The sequence below is a fragment of the Medicago sativa genome, chromosome 6 (assembly GCF_051527215.1).
Source record: "Medicago sativa cultivar Bolivia chromosome 6, Bolivia_mono, whole genome shotgun sequence".
NCBI lineage: Eukaryota > Viridiplantae > Streptophyta > Magnoliopsida > Fabales > Fabaceae > Medicago > Medicago sativa.
In genome coordinates this window covers 21,493,969-21,505,663 of record NC_140754.1, presented here as the reverse complement: position 1 = coordinate 21,505,663, position 11,695 = coordinate 21,493,969, and the positions used below count along the sequence as shown (strand labels likewise).

The following is an 11,695-nucleotide window of genomic DNA, read 5'->3' as shown; positions in this document are numbered from 1 at the left end:
TTATAATTATCTGTTATTTCGCAATCTATCCGTCCGATATAATATTTTGTCAAAAAAGTAGCTAACCCCCGTGCGAAGCACGGGTTTGTAACTAGTTCTAGGAAGGAAAATCAGAAACCCCCTTCACTTGAACACTCTATTTTCTCTCTTGCTAAATGATTCTATGAAATACACTCTTCACAACTTTATAAATTAATTCATTCAAAAATTAATTTTATAAAGTAATTTTTACAAAATATTTAAGGCAAATAAACGATTTTTAAAATGATAAAGAGATTCATAGAATCATACACAAAAAATGGGAAATCAATTTGAAATAATTACGTATAATTTTGTGTATTTTTAAACAAATATCCTATATTAAGATAAATACGTTGACCATTCCATATAAAAAATGTTGACCTAATTAATTTTCTTAAAAAATAAATATTTAAATAATCCATGAAACTAATTTAGAAATTATAACTATGTCTATATATAAGAGAAAAAGGGATATGCATCATGGATATGAACTAATTTTATTCTCACATCACTTAAAAATATAATATTTTCAGGTTATTTTTAAATTGTTGTTACAAAATTTGAATAAGAGGCAATTACATCAATATCATCATTTTGTTGTAATTTTTTTAGGGGCTGCATATGATTGTTGGTTTGATCAGGTACCAACTTAGTTGATAAGTTATCAAACCATAATGATGCCTCTTCACTTACATTTTTGTTTAAAAAATAAATCATAAATTTTTATAGCAAGTCGATGTAAAACTATTTTGCATCGAAAATGCTTGGCTTGGATTTAGGCCTTGAATTTGAAAGAAAAAAAATCAAAGAATAATGTTTTCACCATATATTTTTTTACCACGCTAAATTTATTTTGAATATTATTTTGATAAAAATCTACGTAGCAAGTGCCATTTTATTTTATTTTATTTCTAACTAGTGTTTGCTCAGATGGACCAATAGCTCTACTCTCCGGTCTGAATCTACTGTTTCCTTCTCCAAAACGAATGTTGATCGGAGCTAGGTTGATTTCTGTGAGTACTTTTCATGATTTCCCTCTCTGCTTAAACATATATTTGTTTGTTTGGATAAACATATTAATTAATTAAGCGCGTATCGAGTAAGTGCTCAAGTATAAGCTATATGTATATAACTGAAAAACGTATATAACATAAATTTTTGAATTTCCTTTTAGATTATTGATCTATGCAACGTTAGAGAAGATGTGAGAAGGAAAGCTATTTCCATTATTGATAAATTTGCTGAACGCGGTCTCTGTTCTCTTGCTGTTGGCAAACAAGTAAGGTTGCCAATGTATGGAGAATTGAAGCTTGCCCTGTTCATACATATATACCCTTTAACAAAATCTAACTGGAGTTTCTTATGAACTTTGATATATTTCAAGACATGGAATGTATAACAGAAACTGGGAGCGAATCCTTATAATGGATGCATAAATCTAATTGCAAAGTAATACAGTTCTTTGCCTAAGGCCTTATAAGTAGAATTATACAGCAGCACTGCATACAACAGACAAAATATTTCACACACATGATACTCTTATAATCGGAATTGAAAATCCTTATATAGCATGAGCATATAGACTAGTGGTGGTGGTATGTAGCATCTGAAATGTATATTATTATTTTGGTCCATAGTTCGATCGTGTATCATTTTATCCGGGTTAATTTTTTCATCTTTATTTTGCAGATAATGGTAAGCCTAATATCTGCAACAATTGGTTGTGTTTGAAAAAATCACGCATGTGTATTGATGGATGATCTTTGAACAATGTCAAAACAATCAGAATATATACCTGTGTTTTTTAATGTTGGTATCAGAGTTTCTGATATAGTTTCAGCAATAATGCCAACAAGATTGGCACAATCACTATATTGTAAGTTGTAACTGAAATATATTGAACTAATGTTATGTTCAAAGGTATTTACAAAAGGCTTTTTCCATTGATGTCCTCTGCTGTTTTACTAACCTTATTTCACAACTCACCAATGACTCCTTTGTTTTAAATGGCATGTCACTATAGGTTCAATGTGAGTGCACATTATAGCAATTCTGTTTTTGTTATTAGCATTGATTTGAATTTCCATCCTTTATATCATTTTTGAAAAAAAATCAAATAACCATGCGTTTAAGGACCCTTTTTTGTATTGTTATACTCCCTCCGTTTCAAAATGAGTGTTGCTTTAGCAAAAAAAATTTATTTCAAAATGAATGTCACTTTCGATTTTCAATGCAATAATAACTTTTTCTTTTCAATTGTACCCTTCAATTAATACTATGTTATACTACTTCCAAAGTATTATTTTTTCTTTAATGAAAAACAAACCAATAGTTGATTAGGATAATTTGGTAAAATTGCTATGACATTTGACTACTTTATTCCATTACTTAATCTGTGTGCAATTGGTTAAAGCAACACTCATTTTGAAACGGAGAGAGTATTAGATTAAATTTTTTTGGTCCTTAGATTTTTTTATTTTTTGACCTTTTTTTTTATGATTATGATTTGCATTTTCACTAATATTATGCTCTTTTCCTTAATTTGCTAGAATGTGAAAAATGCAGCTATTTCTTTGAAAAATACAACTACAAGAAAGACAATGTGGTTGCTTGATGTGCTTACTGATCAGGAATACGATTGCCGCCTCATCATTACTGCTAAGCGTAATAAGGCTGAAAAATCCTTGGGAGGAGTTTGGTTCTAGTTTGTTAGGGACAATCACCTACAAGAGGGCGACAAGCTGCTATTCGATTTGGGTGTTTCTCCTATAGCGTTGTTTGTTGAGGTGGTTCGTAGAAATAATCTTGGTTGAAGAAAAGTTCTAATCGTTTGGAAGTTGTATGTTGGCATGTATATTTTGTATAATATTTCAATGACAATATGTTTTAAATGTGGTTTGAATTTAGTAATCCAACCCTTTTTTGGTAATCAACCTTAAATTGGTTGTACACTACATGGCAACATCTATATTTCTGTTGTAGTACATTATGTATGTAATGACAACGGTTGTTATATGCTATCTTTTATGTCATGCCTTAGATCATGCATCACAAATATTCAGATTATGCGACCTTTGTTCTCAAATTTACGAAGAATGACAATGTTCTGTAATTTGAACATCTCTCCTTTAGAACATTTTTTTTAAAAATACGTAATTCAACAAGCACGGGTTTGTAACTAGTTTATATTGAAAAGGGGAATATTGATGCAAATTGGTGATTCTTACTTTTATTGGGGAGTGACAAGATAATGAATGTATGAGCATTTATGAGACTTATCAAGATTGTTATTATACCTAAGTTAGTTAAGAACAAGTGGAAAAGATATAGATAGTAATGGGATAAGTTAGTACTAGATATTTGATAATCTAGGTAGAATGCGATTAATGGATATTGATGAATACAATTGTGCATGTTACAATAGTCCGTATTAAAAGTCATTGATGATGTTACTAGGTTGTGGAATTTAGACATTAGGCAGAAAAAGTATTTGTTTAAAAGTTACTAGTTATGCTTTGTACTAATAGGCACTGTCACATTAAAGTGGCGCATAATTAAAGTGGAATTTACCAGTTACAATGGGGTGTCACTTGAAATTCTTAACTTCTCAAGAGTCACTGAAACTTTTGTACTAGACCTTTTGTGAGCAAGGGTTAGTAATGGAAAAAATACTAGGCTGGAAACAAGGAGTTGAAGGCACTTAACAAGGAGTTGAAGGCACTTATTATATAGGAATCAATTGTCTTTGATTAACAATGCCTGCCAGATTTTGGTAGTTTTGTATCCCTGAGTATTGGTGACGAAATTGTCACCAAAATTAGCTCATACAACCATTTACTCCTTCACTTGTTGAACCTCATTGTGAACCATGAGTCAAAAAAGTCAGCAAGTTGTTCGAAAATATGATACATGATGTTGTGTATCCCAATATAAATCTGTTACTTAATTAAAGATGTTGTCATTAGTACTTTAGTTTTAGGTGTTTCAACCAGTTATGCCTTTAAAAATGCTAGGAAGAACTATAATTGTCAACATTCCTAATGTTTGTGGCTCGTTTGGTCAACGTTAACATGAACTTCTACTTGTTGATGATGATGGTGATCCATACAACTGAGACTCTTTCTATACTTCAAGTGCATATGACAAATGTATTCTTGACCTAGGAAATTGATTTTTTTAGTAGTAAAGGTTTTAATTTCTCACTGGGTGTGCCAAATTTGTTGATGGAGCAAAAATTTAGTCGAGGTTTGATGGAATGTCCTCGACTATGATTCCATCCGCTTCAAGCGATCGACATTGAGGAAGGACCTTTACCCCTCAGTTGTGGGTTTTCTAACTTCTCTAACAGAGTGTTAGGTACAATATTTTGGGGTTTTTTAAGTTACACAAAGAAATGCATAAATGAAAGATAAAAGGAAAATGGTAAAAAAATGTGAAATAAGCTTGTCTGATTGATTTATTGATGTTCTAACCATAACGTATGAACTATGTATTTATAGAAAGAAAAAAAAGCTATGCAAATTATCGAAACAATGTGGCATGCAGCTTTGAGCCTTGTCTTAATTAATTTTTTGGATAATGTGTGAGTCTATTTTTGCTTCTGCGATTGTGGCGCCTCACATTCGGCACGAAGTTTCCTTCTTCACGACATGATTTATGGACAACATCCTTGGTGTGCAACTTCATGATGATTATGCATCTTCTATCATTTTTATTTGTTGTTAGTGGCACTAGAAACAAGGAATGTGAGTTTTTTTGCATCATTATCCATTTTCACTCTGTTATAACTTCGTCTGAGGCCTTTATGACCCACATATTGTGTTAGTGGTCTGGAGAAAAAAATCAACCCCCCTTGCTCGGATACTATAGGAATCATGTAACATTTCTCTCGGTTGGGAGTAGGGGTTGGCAAAACAGGCTCAACCCGTCAAGCCGGTCCGTTTATCCCAGTATTTTTGGCAGGCTGAGTCAAAGTTTTAAACTCATTTCCTAAATTGGGACTACTTAACTCGTTGAAAAATCAGGGCGGGCACGGGCAGGTCGGATCTCTTAACTCGTTTTTTTAAACTTATTTTATCCTTTTGGATATATTTTGGTTGTTGGATTTATTTTAGGATTTGTTTTATGTTATAGATTTGTTTTATGCTGGCAGATTTTTCTTTTTTTGCTATAAGTATGATGATGAGTTTGTAACAATTCAGTTGTAAAAAAATGCATTAAACAAGTTGTTTTTTCTCTAAAAAAAAGTTTTTTATTTGGCAGGGTTAGCTCGCCAACTGGTTTGTCCACCATCAAACGAGACAGGGTGAGATTTTGAACTCAGTCACCTAATTTTACTCGGTTCATCTCGTCCGGTTTTAAGCGAGTTTAGACGGAGCGAACCAAAACGGAGTGTGTCAGCATAATTTTCTATGTTATCCCTAACTGGGAGGTTTCTTTTTCTAAAGCTCAATAACCTATATTCCAATATTTGCTAATTAACATGATAGATATTTATAATTGTAATTTAGAAATACAAAGTAAAAATATCCTTTCCCTCTAAAAAAAAGTAGAACATATTTTTTAAATCAAAAACAAACTCGCCTACGGTTAGGTCAGATTATCAATTTCCAGTCTTATATTTATACTATATATAAGATAGCTATCAATGAGTGTGGTCAGAGATTACGCGCTTTCTGAATGGCAGTTTATCAGAGTTTAAAAAATCTCTTATAATATAAGAAAGGAGTGCACGCTCAACCACAGCTTGACCTCTGGCAGCGTGTGTGACTGCCATTTGGCAGCAGCTTTGCTTGACAAGTGGGCAGTTCCATTATATGACATGTGTTCAGCTAAGTTTTTCAAATTTGCTTCCAAAGGCTTCAAAGTTCTATTCTGTCGTGGGGAGAGAGAAAGCAGGAAATAAACATTTAAAAAAGGTTTTAAGAAAAGCATATGTCACTTCAATTGGAAAATGTTTGTACTTGGTGCAGAGAAACTCTTTTTTAATGCATTCTCAATATTGCAAATTTAATTCAAATTTCAAATTCAAATTTCAAAACTCCCCCCTAAATTTTAAAACACCAACCTTTTGAAACCATATATTCAAACTCACTTTCCTCATCTTTTTCATTATCCCTTTTCTGTTTCCACACAAATACAAACAGCATAATAAACAAGATTCAATGTCCATTTCACACATTGATCATCTTTCTCTCTAACATTTCTTATCTTTATTTCAATCTTTTCCCAGTTTCTAATCTTCATTTCCTTCTCTTATTATGCAGGTAGTTTCCTCTTTTGATTGACGAAGCTGTAAAAAGAAAAGGAGAACAAGGAAAGGGTAAAAATAACTCTTCTTTTTCTTTGCTAAATAGTATTTTTCATAATTTTTTCTTCATATCAACATGTAAAACTGACTACAACTTTTCTTTTTCTTTTTTTTTTTCCAGCTAAAATCAATATCACATGATCTACATCAAGGTATACAAATAGGTATACAGATACCATTCATAATGTGTATTTCTTTTCTGTTACTTTTTCCTTATTTTTATTGGAAGAAAAAAAGAAAATGTAAGGTAACAAGAACAGTTCACCTTTTTCTCTGTGTCCTTCACTATGCAAACTTATCTTCTTTCTTTATGTCCATCATATCATCATCTTAAACTTAATAAAGATAACTCTTTTTTTTTCAATTGGATAAACAAAACAAACTTTTTTTTTTTGAATCGATAAACAAAACAAACTCTACTTCCAAGTACAACAACAAACAACATTCATATCCAAACTATGAGTATAACTATGAAAGAGTAAGAACAACAATTCAACAGGCGAAGGAAGATGAGTACAACTACCAAAAGAAGTAGCAATCCTATATGTTGTGATTATATGAAAGAATCATTGAAGTAGCAAGAAAAAAGGGAAAAAAATATAGATGTGTAAAAGTATCAAGTTGAGTCTAGATGGGAAAAGTAACAATTAAGATTTTTCTAAATTGAATATGAGCCTGAAAGAAGTTTTTATTAAAGCAATGGGCAACAAATTTATAGATTTACGTAATTTATATGTATATCATGTATATCACTTCTCAATATGTATATCATGTTCTCAATTCATAAAAAAGTATCAACACCTCTAACTTTTATATGTATATCATGTTCTATTCAGCAACTAATCGATTAATTTCATTGTTTAATGAAAATTTCAGGGAACAAAGATGTTGGAGAAAAAAGATAAACTTTTATATGTATATCATGTTCTATTCTTCAAAGATATGTTAATGTTGCTATATTTCTTTCATCACAGGCCCAACACAATTTTGCAATAATATCAACAAAGAAGTACATATTCAAACACAGTCATAGCACAATTTTACAATTATATCAACAACAATAAAATACAAAATATCTTCATAAGAAAATGTCTAAATTGAGACTTCTTTGTTTGTTGATCTAATGTTTATCCTTTGATTGGCAGGAAGATTTCAGATCACATTAATCAAAAACAAAACAAGTGCATAAAGAAGAGGTATGACCTGTTGGTTATGAGAGTGTAGTGAAACTATGGTTTAATATCAGTTTGGGTTGTTTTTTATGCCTAACAATTTGAATTTGGAAAAAAGAACTTAAGTTTTTAGTTATACTGAATATTATTTATATTTTGTAAGTTTTAAAAATTTCTAATAATAATAAGTGAGGTGATAGTTTGCAGCAAAGTCATTGTTATGAAGAAATAAACTGAATACCTTTATTTTACTTTGCAGAGTTCTTATTTTATATCTGAAAAATCTTACAAACCTGCTTTTTTTATCTATAGATTAATATATTTAACAAAGATAAAAAAACATAGTATTGTTCTTTAATTAAGAATATGATGTAGAAACATAGATCCAAAAACATTTTCAAGAATAAAATCTTACACTTCTCTCAATAAGAGCTTTTGTTCACTTTTATCCTCTTATACGTTTTAATAAGCTTCATATTTTGTTCTTCCACTTTATTTTGCAGGAGACCCACAAGTTGTTCATTCTTACAGTAGAAGCCAATGTTCTGCAAAATAAAAATCAATTTTTTATAATTATTTTGTTTATTAGGCAACAAAATAAATATCACTTGAATTATGGGTAAGTATATGCTGTGTAAAACTATGGATGACGAGAAGGTGAACAGAAATAGACTCTGTTGCAAAAAAAAAAGAAATTATATACTCATTTTTTCTACAAATCTTTCCTGAAAAAAAAAAAAGAGTGAATATAGATTTGTTCACATTTTCTACCGTTATTATTCTCATTTGTTCTACAATCTTGCACAATTTTACCTTCACATTCTTTATTTTTTTTTATTTGTTCACATTTTGAAAAAGAAAACAAAAAGTTGAATCAAACAAAACAAAAATCATACTAACATTTATTCTTAAAAAAATATTTCTGGCAGTATAGAGATTGACTATATTTCGATTTAGTTTTTTTTTTCTTTTCAATTCCTCTAATTTTTCTTTTAAAAGTTCTTCTCTCTTCAAACAATGTTTGCATAAAAAAAAAGTCCATAAAAGTAAAAAATAAAATATCACACCAGTGACCAAAAGTAACAACCAAAGTTTTTGTTCAAGTGCGATACTATGAAAATAAATATTGGGTGTGAATGAGAACAAACATAAAAAAGTTGATTTGAAAAAATAACTCCATCAATTTTCCAAGATCAAACTTGGCAGAATGTTCCTATTATTTGCAATACCAATGCTGCAACATATGTTACTATTATTTGCCTTCTCTAAATAAAATTAAAACACCAACCAGAAATAAAATAAAATGCAGAATGATGAAAGAAAAAAAAGGAAGTAAACAAAATATTGATGAAGGGAAAGAAAAAGAGGTGAATAGAGACATAATATGTGAAGAACTTGACCTTTATTTATTGATACACCAAGAAATTTTAGACCATAACAGTGGAGGCTCCAATTTCCGGCACGGTGGGCGCCGGCGAAGGTTTTTAGATGCATGATTTTCTTTATGGGTTTTGTAGAGGAGATAGAGGAGAGTCTTTTTATGGTGATGGTTTTTCAAAATAGTGTCTATGTTGGTCGAGATCTATCATAGAAGATGGTAGTTGGGATGTATAAAAGTTTATCAGATCTGAAAATAAACTTAGTAGGATAATGGAAGAGAAGCAATCAATGAAGATTGTGAGGATAACTCGCGGCAAAATGCGCTCAAAATGGACGAAAAATCCCGTGAACAGTGGTGTTGCTGCGGCGGCTAGGGTTTGTTGGGGGAGGAGAGCTTCTCAAATTTCATTTTGTTGAAGAGATAAATGAGTGTCCGTGTAAAATATGAGAGAGTGAGATAAATAAAATTGAAAACTTAAAAATGAATCTTATAAAAAAAAAATGAAAATGACAGACGTAATATTACATTTAGAATTAATGCTAAAAATTTAAATGGCATATCCTTAAACAAAACAAAAAATTAATATGTAGTGAAAAAGTTTATTTAAATAAATAAATCATATTTAGAAGTATATTAACATTACTTCCTCCGTTGCGAGTCATTTGTAAAATCTTAGAAAGAACTCAAATTGACAGGATAAGCTGTCACAGATGAAATTAAATTTGATAAAAAAGACAAGATGACATTTATAAAATAAATTTTGTTATCATTAATTTTCATCGATACATTATATAATATTTAATGTAGAGTATCTTATTTTATATATATGTAAAAAAAACATGATATTACTATAACGAAGTTACTACTATTTATACCATAACTTTAATTATACGATATAGAGAGTTTTTATCAAGAATTTATCAAGAAAATGTCTCAACCAATTAAATTTGTTATTTGGCGGAAAGCAAGAGAAGTAATGGTGTGTAATCACGGGATAAGTTGTCACTATACCATAACTTTTTTTAGGAGCAAACACGCAAAACAAGTTGTCATTTATAAAATCTTAGAAATAACTCAAATATATGCGATAAGTTGTTACAAATGGAATTAACTTTGATAAAAGAGACAAGCTGTCACTGATAAAATGTTAGAAATAACTCAAATGTACGGGATCAGTTGTCACAGATGGAGTTAACTCAGATAAAAAATATAAGTTGTCACTAATAAAGTTAAATTTTATAGATAAGAAAAGTTTTTTTTAAGAGCAAATAAACTGGGGAAGGTGTCACTTATAGAATATTTGAAATAACTCAAATGCACGGGATAAGTTCTTACAAATAAAATTAACTCGAATAAAAAAGACAAATTGTCATTGATAAAATAATTATTGTTAAGTGGTTATTCATAAAATAATATTTTTCATCGATATGTTATATAATATTTAATGAAGAGTATCTTATTTTTTATTCACCATAACTTTTATACCATAACTATTATTATATAATGATATTAAACTCTTTTAACATAGGGATGTTAGACTCTCTTTAAGTAAAATGCATTAAAAAAAGTTATAAGTTGTCATTAATAAATTTAAATGTCATAGATAAGACAAGTTTTTGAAGGAGCAAATATGCCGGAGAAGATGTCACTTATAGAATCTTTGAAGTAACTCAAATGCACGGGATAAGTTCTCACAAAGTAAATTAATTCAAATAAAAAAGACAAGTTGTCATTGATAAAATTATTTTTGTTAAGTAGTCATTCAGAAAATAATATTTTTCATCGATACTTTATATAATATTCAATGAAAAGTATCTTATTTTATATATATGTAAAAAACATGATATCACTGTAACGAAGTTCCTATTATTATACCATAACTTTTATTATATAATGATATTAAACTCTCTTTAACATAGGGATATTAAACTCCCTTTAAGTAAAATGCATTAAAAAAAGTGATAAGTTGTCATTAATAAAGTTAAATGTCATAGATAAGACAATTTTTTTAAGGAGCAAATATGCTAGACTAATTGTCACTTATAAAATCTTAGAAAATAACTCAAATGCACGGGATAAGTTGTCACAAATAAAACTAACTCCGACAAAAGTGACAAGTTGTCACGGAAAAAATAATTTTCGTTACGTGGTCTTTGATAAAATGATATTCTTCATCGATACATTATATAAAATTCAATGTATAGTATCTTAATTTTTATATATGTAAATAAACATGATATCACTATAATGAAGTTCCTATTATGTATACCATAACCTTTATTATATAACGATATTAAACTCCCTTTAACTAAAATGTATTATAAAAGTGATAAGTTGTGACTAATAAAGTTAAATTTCATAGATAAGACATGTTATTTAGGAACAAATAGGCTGGAGAAGGTGTCACTTATAGAATCTTTGAAATATCTCAATTGCGCGGGATAAGTTTTCACAAATTAAATAAATTTAATAAAAAAGACATGCTTTCATTGATAAAATCATTTTTGTTAAGTGGTCATTCAGAAAATAATATTTTTCATCAATACGTCATATAATATTCAATGAAGAGTATCTTATTTTTTATATATGTAAAATAAACATGATATCACTATAACGAAGTTCCTATTATTTATACCATAACTTTTATTATACAACGATATAAAACTCTCATTAACTAAAATGCATTATAAAAGTGATAAATTGTCAATAATAAAGTTAAATTTCATAGATAAGACAAGTTTTTTTTAGGAGCAAATACGCTAGAGAAGATGTCACTTATAAAATCTTTGAAATAACTCAATTGCACGGGAT

General features: G+C 29.4%; 2 long non-coding RNA genes across 4 annotated transcripts; one reads left to right on the top strand and one right to left on the bottom strand.

Annotated features, from left to right (window-relative positions):
• The first annotated feature begins 5,723 nt into the window (after window positions 1–5,723).
• Window positions 5,724–8,300, top strand: LOC146913657 (uncharacterized). 3 transcript variants are annotated; one of them, XR_015013745.1, is made up of 6 exons: window positions 5,724–5,939; window positions 6,288–6,343; window positions 6,453–6,483; window positions 7,208–7,340; window positions 7,477–7,527; window positions 8,007–8,300. It is a non-coding gene; the product is annotated as an uncharacterized LOC146913657 (long non-coding RNA). The 3 variants fall into 3 exon arrangements; XR_015013746.1 differs by having other exon boundaries at window positions 5,838–5,976; XR_015013744.1 differs by lacking the exon at window positions 5,724–5,939 and having other exon boundaries at window positions 6,205–6,343.
• LOC146913656 (uncharacterized) lies at window positions 6,105–10,014 on the bottom strand. Its single transcript, XR_015013747.1, has 3 exons — window positions 8,904–10,014; window positions 7,919–8,048; window positions 6,105–6,313 (listed from the first exon to the last, which is right to left on the bottom strand). It is a non-coding gene; the product is annotated as an uncharacterized LOC146913656 (long non-coding RNA).
• Between the last annotated feature and the right edge of the window lie 1,681 nt (window positions 10,015–11,695).